The sequence below is a fragment of the Coregonus lavaretus genome (assembly GCF_964263955.1).
Source record: "Coregonus lavaretus genome assembly, contig: HAP1_SCAFFOLD_418, whole genome shotgun sequence".
Lineage (NCBI taxonomy): Eukaryota > Metazoa > Chordata > Actinopteri > Salmoniformes > Salmonidae > Coregonus > Coregonus lavaretus.
Genome location: NW_028165663.1, coordinates 220300 through 229313, shown reverse-complemented (window position 1 = coordinate 229313; position 9014 = coordinate 220300).

Here is a 9014-nt window from a genome sequence, read left to right as displayed (position 1 = left end):
CTTTAAAGTCACGTTGCTGATTAGATGTCACAGAAATTACAATTTTATTTGTATGTTAAAATGAGATGTGATGCATTTTCTCCATTGTTTACATTTGTTGGGTGCCTTTGTCTTTTGGTGGAGATGCACAAATGAAGGAGTGTGGCTTTAACCCACAGAAGCCCTGCTTGAAGGAGCCTACAAACCATGGACCCTGTAAGCTTTCCAGTAAGACCGAGAGACCTATTTGACTTCAGGGCTCAGGCAGAGGTCACTGATCACTAGATTTAGGTCGTTACCAGAAAGTGTTTTGGTTAGTTACCCTAAAACAGAGATGAAACGGCAAAGCGTGAAATAAGCCCTTTTTTTTGGTATGGAGATCTACGAGTGTCGAATTACGTGAGGCTTGTTTGATCGAACGTAATGTTTAGGCTGTTAACAGATGTACCGATGTGGATGCAATTTACGGGTCATACTTTGTCCTTTTACAACAAGTTAAATATCTCTTACGGGTCATACTTTGTCCTTTTACAACAAGTTAAATCTGGTAATCCGGCAACTTTGAGGAAAAACAACTTGTGTGTGTTGTTCACACACACACGTATCTGCCCTCTCATTGGCTAGAATGTTCCCACCTGATCTCACTTGCCTTTACTCACTGAGGACATGCATTTCCATTGTTGGAGCGGTCACTCTGCTATCTTGTCAATGTAATAGATCGTCTTTGCCTCCACTCGAGACCCTCGCACACCCACAGTTTCACACCCAACAGTTGTTGCTTAACAGGTTTAAAGGGAGATCCAACATACTGGGAATGTTCCAGACTCGCTACGCTGTAGATACCTGACTGATCTTACAGCGCCTGCATAGGTGTTGGAACTTATCAGCTAACTACATCGTATAAAGCCCTGCACCAAAACTTCAGTATTTTTCCTTCATAGCTTATTCTCCATATTTTTTAAATAGGGAGACAATTTTTCAGCACTTTGTATTTATTTGATCAACGCTTCTTCTCTCATGGACTTTTCTTGTCCCGCTGCAGCAATAAAATTACAGTGTCCAATTGCAATACATATACAATCACAATACATATCGTATCAGCACCTAAGTATCGTGAAATTGTGTCGTGAGGTCCCCTGGCAATTCCTAATAGAGCTATTTAGATTAGATTAGATTAGATAGATAGATATAGGTACACCTACATGACAAAAAAGTATGTGGACACCTGCTCGTCAAACATCTCATTCCAAAATCATGGGCATTAATATGGAGTTGGTCCCCCCTTTGCTGCTATAACTGCCTCCACTCTTCTGGGAAGGCTTTCCACTAGATGTTGGAACATTGCTGCGGGGACACGAGCATAACTGAGGTCGGGCACTGATGTTGGGCGATTAGGCCTGGCTCGCAGTCAGTGTTCTAATTCATCCCAAAGGTGTTCGATGGGGTTGAGGTCAGGGCTCTGTGCAGGCCAGTCAAGTTCTTCCACACCGATCTTGACAACCCATTTCTGTATGGACCTCGTTTTGTGCACGGGGGCATTGTCCAAACTGTTGTCACAAAGGTGGAAGCACAGAATCATCTAGAATGTCATTGTATGCTGTAGCATTAAGATTTCCCTTCACTGGAACTAAGGAGCCCGAACCATGAAAACCAGCCCCAGACCATTATTCCTCCTCCACCAAACTTTACAGTTGGCACTATGCATTCGGGCAGATAGCATTCTCCTGGCATCCGCCAAACCCAGATTCGTCCATCGGACTGTCAGATGGTGATTCATCACTCCAGAGAACGCGTTTCAACTGCTCCAGAGTCCAATGGCGGCGAGCTTTACACCACTCCAGACAACGCTTGGCATTGCGCATGGTGATCTTAGGCTTGTGTGCGGCTGCTTGGCCATGGAAACCCATTTCATGAAGCTCCCGACTAATAGTTATTGTGCTGACGTTGCTTCCAGAGGCAGTTTGGAGCTCGGTCGTGAGTGTTGCAACCGAAGACAGACAATTTTTATGTGCTACGTGCTTCAGCACTCCTGATCCCGTTCTGTGAGCTTGTGTGGCCTACCACTTCGCGGCTGAGCCGTTGTTGCTCCTAGACGTTTCCACTTCACAATAACAGCACTTACAGTTGACCGGGGCAGCTCTAGTAGGGCAGAAATTTGACCAACTGACTTGTTGGAAAGGTGGCATCCTATGACGGTGCCACGTTGAAAGTCACTGAGCTCATCAGTACGGGCCGTTCTACTGCCAATGTTTGTCTATGGAGATTGCATGGCTGTATGCTATATTGCAGTCGTGCTGCAGGCAGAATTTTATGTTTGTGTGTCAGATTTCTTTATCTATAGTATTCACAACCCTTGACTTTGATTTATTTATATATACATACATACAGTGCCTTCAGAAAGTATTCCTACCCCTCTGTATCTACATTTAAGTTTTATTCATTTGTAAAACATTCTAAAAGCATTATTCCACTTCGACATTATGGGGTATTGTGTGTAGGCCAGTGACACAAAATCTCAATTTAATCCATTTTAAATTCTTGCTGTAACAACAAAATGTGGAAAAAGTCAAGGGGTGTGAATACTATAGATATAGAAATCTGACACGCAAACGTAACATTCTGCGTGCAGCACGACTGCAAATATGGTCGGCCTGGAACGTGGCCATAGTCTGAGAATTGCCGTTATAGGAACAGGAACATGCGTTCCGGATGCCAATGGATTATCGTTCAGGGTTATATGAACTTCAAACGCTAGGCCATAACGCTCAATGCCCCAAACAAAGGAGTGACGTCCTGTTCCTAATACGGCTAATGAATTGCCATAACACTCAATGCCCCAAACAAAGGAGTGACGTCCTGTTCCTAATACGGCTGTAAATGAATAAAGTCAGACAACTTCATTCAGAGGTTAACATGTTTTCAGAAGTCAAAACATTCTGTCCGAATTGAAGCGGTAAGCTCCTCTCCTCCATGATAATAACGATCAGTATAATGTGGTCTAAAATAGGGTTCCTTTATTCATCTTTAAAACATGTACAATTCAGTATTTTAAGGTTATTTATATTTTCTAACAATCTGGAGTTAAGTTTCATATCCCATACAGTCAAGTGCATACTGTTATTTATCAGGATATACTACTGTGTGTCATATTTTAAAAACAAAACTTTAAATTCTGAAGTGTAATGAAATAGTATCTGTCCCTCTTGCACACAACCACTGGTCATCGGTTCTGGCTTCTTCTTTGGTAAATACATGCAAGGATATTCAAGAACAGAAATGATGTATTTGAAATGTTGTTACGTAACATTTGTTAAGCAACATCTACCAGGGTTGGGGTCAATTTCATAATTTAAGAAGTATGCTTTTCAATGAGGGGAATTGGAATTTCAGTTTACTTCCTGAATTGACATGGAAATGATGGAATTGACCCCAACCCTGACAGACGGGTACATTATAATGACGTACCCAGAGAATTATATCTTAGATTATATCATTATTATAAATTATATCTTAATTTAATTGGATCTCTGTGGACGTCATGAACATAACAGCCACACCCCCAACCACTGCTATCACAGCAGCGATCACAGACTGCAGAAAGGGAGAGGACTGGTCCAGCAGAAAGGGAGGACTGGTCCAGCAGAAAGGGAGGACTGGTCCAGCAGAAAGGGAGGACTGGTCCAGCAGAAAGGGAGGACTGGTCCAGCAGAAAGGGAGGACTGGTCCAGCTCTGGAACACACCATAAACACAGGAATAAGTACAGATTTATTGCCACTTGCCAGACCACCATTGTAAATACCTACGTGAGAATGCTATTCATTGACTACAGCTCAGCATTCAACACCATAGTGCCCTCTAAGCTCATCACTAAGCTAAGGATCCTGGGACTAAACACCTCCCTCTGCAACTGGATCCTGGACTTCCTGACGGGCCGCCCCCAGGTGGTAAGGGTAGGTAACAACACATCTGCCACACTGATTCTCAACACGGGGGCCCCTCAGGGGTGCGTGCTCAGTCCCCTCCTGTACTCTCTGTTCACCCATGACTGCATGGCCAGGCACAACTCCAACACCATCATTAAGTTTGCAGACGACACAACAGTGGTAGGCCTGATCACCGACAACGATGAGACAGCCTATAGGGAGGAGGTCAGAGATCTGGCCGTGTGGTGCCAGGACAACAACCTCTCCCTCAACGTGACCAAGACAAAGGAGATGATTGTGGACTACAGGAAAAAAAAGAGGACTGAGCACGCCCCCATTCTCATCGACGGGGCTGTAGTGGAACAGGTTGAGAGCTTCAAGTTCCTTGGTGTCCACATCACCAACGAACTATCATGGTCCAAACACACCAAGACAGTCGTGAAGAGGGCACGACAAAGCCTTTTCCCCCTCAGGAGACTAAAAAGATTTGGCATGGGTCCTCAGATCCTCAAAAAATTCTACAGCTGCACCATCGAGAGCATCCTGACTGGTTGCATCACCGCCTGGTATGGCAACTGCTTGGTCTCCGACCGCAAGGCACTACAGAGGGTAGTGCGTACGGCCCAGTACATCACTGGGGCAAAGCTTCCTGCCATCCAGGACCTCTATACCAGGCGGTGTCAGAGGAAGGCCCTCAAAATTGTCAAAGACTCCAGCCACCCTAGTCATAGACTGTTCTCTCTGCTACCGCACGGCAAGCGGTACCGGAGTGCCAAGTCTAGGTCCAAAAGACTTCTCAACAGCTTCTACCCCCAAGCCATAAGACTCCTGAACAGCTAATCATGGCTACCCGGACTATTTGCACTGCCCCCCCACCCCATCCTTTTTACGCTGCTGCTACTCTGTTAAGTATTTATGCATAGTCACTTTAACTCTACCCACATGTACATATTACCTCAACTACCTCAACTAGCCGGTGCCCCCGCACATTGACTCTGCAACGGTACCCCCCTGTATATATAGCCTCCCTACTGTCACTTTATTTTACTTCTGCTCTTTTTTTTCTCAACACTTTTTTTGTTGTTGTTGTTGTTTTATTTTTACTTTTTTTGTTTAAAATAAATGCACTGTTGGTTAAGGGCTGTAAGTAAGCATTTCACTGTAATGTCTGCACATGTTGTATTCAGTGCATGTGACCAATAAAATTTGATTTGATTTGATTTGAAATAAGTTCTCTAACTAACTATCTCGCTTGGTTAAGGTCTTCATGTTTGCCATTTACATACAACAAGAGCATTTACTGTACCTGTACACATGTATGACCCTGGAGTGTTGAGGCATGTTTTGGGGGCTGGCTGATCGACACTCATTGACGTCTACAGCGAATCAGTCAAAAACACTAAACTAGTACATGATCAACCTAAGCAATACCCACATTCATCTCCTTGATTTGATACAGTACTCCTCACTAGACCCTGTAGAGCTGAAGGGATTGATACAGTAAACAACAAGGTTCCACACAGCCTATCAAAAGGCAAGGTGAAGTACCTGCATCATGCTTCTTCCATGCTGTGATGTTGAGGGGTGGCTACCTACCTGAGGGACTCTACCTACAGTTGAAGTCGGAAGTTTACATACACTTAAAGAACAACGTTGTGGTCCAGCACCTTTCTGAGGTCTCTGTACCGAGCCTCCTGTTCTTCATTGTTCTTTCTTTGAAAGCAAAGAATGTAAAAAGATTCAAATAGCTACAGTTGAAGTCGGAAGTTTAGATACTCTTAGGTTGGAGTCATTAAAACTCGTTTTTTCAACCACTCCACAAATTTCTTGTTAACAAACTATAGTTTTGGCAAGTCGGTTAGGACATCTACTTTGTGCATGACACAAGTAATATTTCCAACAATTGTTTACAGACAGATTATTTCACTTATAATTCACTGTATCACAATTCCAGTGGGTCAGAAGTTTACATTCACTAAATTGACTGTGCCTTTAAACAGCTTGGATAATCCCAGAAATTGATGTCATGGCTTTAGAAGCTTCTGATAGGCTAATTGACATAATTTGAGTCAAAGCTCTATGATAGTCTTCCTTAGCTCAGTTGGTAGAGCATGGCGCTTGCAACGTCAGGGTTGTGGGTTCGATTCCCACGGGGCACCAGTATGAAAATGTATGCACTCACTAACTGTAAGTCTCTCTGGATAAGAGCGTCTGCTAAACAACTTAAAAGTAAATTGGAGGTGTACCTGTGGATGCATTTCAAGGCCTACCTTCAAACTCAGTGCCTCTTTGCTTGACATCATGGGAAAATCAAAAGAAATCAGCCAAGACCTCAGAAAAAGAATTGTAGACCTCCACAAATCTGGTTCATCCTTGGGAGCAATTTCCAAACGCCTGAAGGTACCACGTTCATCTGTAGCTCAGCTGGTAGAGCACGGCGCTTGTAACGCCAAGGTAGTGGGTTCGATCCCCGGGACCACCCATACACAAAAAAAATAAAAAATGTATGCACGCATGACTGTAAGTCACTTTGGATAAAAGCGTCTGCTAAATGGCATATTATTTATTATTATTAAACAATAGTACGCAAGTATAAACACCATTGGACCACGTAGCCGTCATACCGCTCAGGAAGGAGACGTGTTCTGTCTCCTAGAGATGAACGTACTTTGGTGCGAAAAGTGCAAATCAATCCCAGAACAACAGCAAAGGACCTAGAGAAGATGCTGGAGGAAACAAGTACAAAATTATCTATATCCACAGTAAAACGAGTCCTATATCGACATAACCTGAAAGGCTGTTCAGCAAGGAAGAAGCCACTGCTCCAAACTGCCATAAAAAAGCCAGACTACGGTTTGCAACTGCACATGGGGACAAAGATTGTACTTTTTGGAGAAATGTCCTCTGGTCTGATGAAACAAAAATAGAACTGTTTGCCCATAATGACCATCGTTATGTTTGGAGGAAAAAGGGGGGGGTCTTGCAAGCCGAAGAACACCATCCCAACCGTGAAGGACGGGGTGGCAGCATCATGCTGTGGGGGTGCTTTGCTGCAGGAGAGACTGGTGCACTTCACAAAAAAATGGCATCATGAGGAAGGAAAATGATGTGGATATATTGAAGCAACATCTCAAGACATCAGTCAGGAAGTTAAAGCTTGGTTGCAAAGGGGTCTTCCAAATGGACAATGACCCCAAGCATACTTCCAAAGTTGTGGCAAAAATGGCTTAAGGACAACAAAGTCAAGTTATTGGAGTGGCCATCACAAAGCCCTGACCTCAATCCTATAGAAAATGTGTGGGCAGAACTGAAAAAGCGTGTGCGAGCAAGGAGGCCTACAAACCTGACTCAGTTACACCAGCTCTGTCAGGAGGAATGGGCCAACATTCACCCAACTTCTTGTGGGAAGCTTGTGGAAGGCTACCCGAAACGTTTGACCCAAGTTAAACAATTTAAAGGCAATGCTACCAAATACTAATTGAGTGTATGTAAACTTCTGACCCACTGGGAATGTGATGAAAGAAATAAAAGCTTAAATAAATCATTTTCTCTACTATTATTCTGACATTTCATTGTAGTACCATGATCCATTTTTGTAAGGGTATGACTCTCACCATCCTCCTCTCAAATCGAACCACTACCAATAGTAAAAAGGACAAAGGCATATTAGGGGTCCTTTTGAGAAATGTATCATCAGCAAAACCGTTTACTCTTTGAAACTAGATAAGATACAGTAGCTAGAGGGTTTTGCTGCAATTCACTTTCAACCAGTCGATGCCCATCCCGTCCCGTCCCATCCCGTCCCATCCCGTCCCTTTAAAACTGAGCGCCTTCCATCTGACAGCTCGTCCCTTTAAAACTGAGCGCATTGCATTGACTTACCTTCCATCTGACAGCTCGCTGGCTGCAAAGAACCTGACAACAAACATTCACATTCCAACACTAGCTAGGTTTCCATCCAATTGGCGACGGATTTTCATGTGAATATTCTAGAATCAACATAAAGAAAATATGCTCATTTTCCCCCCAGTGGTGTGTTTCCACCAAACAGACTTGTTGCAGTTAAAAATGTGTGGGTGATGACAGAGTGCACACAAAATTTACTTTTTCGCTTAAAGGTATACTTCAGGATTTTGGCAATGAAACCATTTAGCTACTTCACCAGAGTCCGATGAACTTGTGGATACCATTTGTATGTCTCTGTGTGCAGTTTGAAGGAAGTTGCTAACTAGCATTAGCACAATGACTGGAAGTCTATGGTAACTGCTAGCATGCTAGTAGATACCATAGACCTCCAGTCATTGCGCTAACGCTAGTTAGCATTAGCTAACGAAATTACCTCTAACTTCCTTCATACTGGATGCAGAGACATTAAAATGGTATCCATGAGTTCATCTGACTCTGAGGAACTAGATAAAGGGCTTCATTGCCAAAATCTGCTCTATCCCACAGCTCCCAGATAGAGTGCGGGTTGGTCTACATTTTTTACCTTTATTTAACTAGGCAAGTCAGTTAAGAACAAATTCTTATTTACAAAGACGGCCTACACCGGCCAAACCCGGACGACGCTGGGCCAATTGTGCGCCGCCCTATGGGACTCCCAATCACGGCCGGTTGTGATACAGCCTGGAATCGAACCAGGGGGGTCTGTAGTGACGCCTCAAGCACTGAGATGCAGTGCCTTAGACCGCTGCGCCACTCGGGAGCCCATGATGAGATTATTATGGATAAGAGCGATAATATTTTTGTCAAACATCAATCATCGTGTCACCAGAATAAGACCCTCGATATTTACTGGAAAGGAGCATCAAGATCACAGTGCACTTTCACCACCCTGTGAAGTTCATCATAACCAAAGATTTTTTATAACTAGACCAAGATAGACCACAGCCTGTCGTTTTCCAATGGGAACAGATGAGTCACAGTGGGAATAACAAGCAAGGAGGTGGGAGCCAAGCACGAGCTAGCGAGATCCTATTGGTGCCTATAACTGCATATTTCCGTTAGGGAACGCCTACTCTAAAGAGCGCATGTGCAAAAACTCAATTTGCCATTGCACTCCTTCAAAACAATGTGATTTTTAAAAACTTTTGCATAAGATTAAAGTCAAC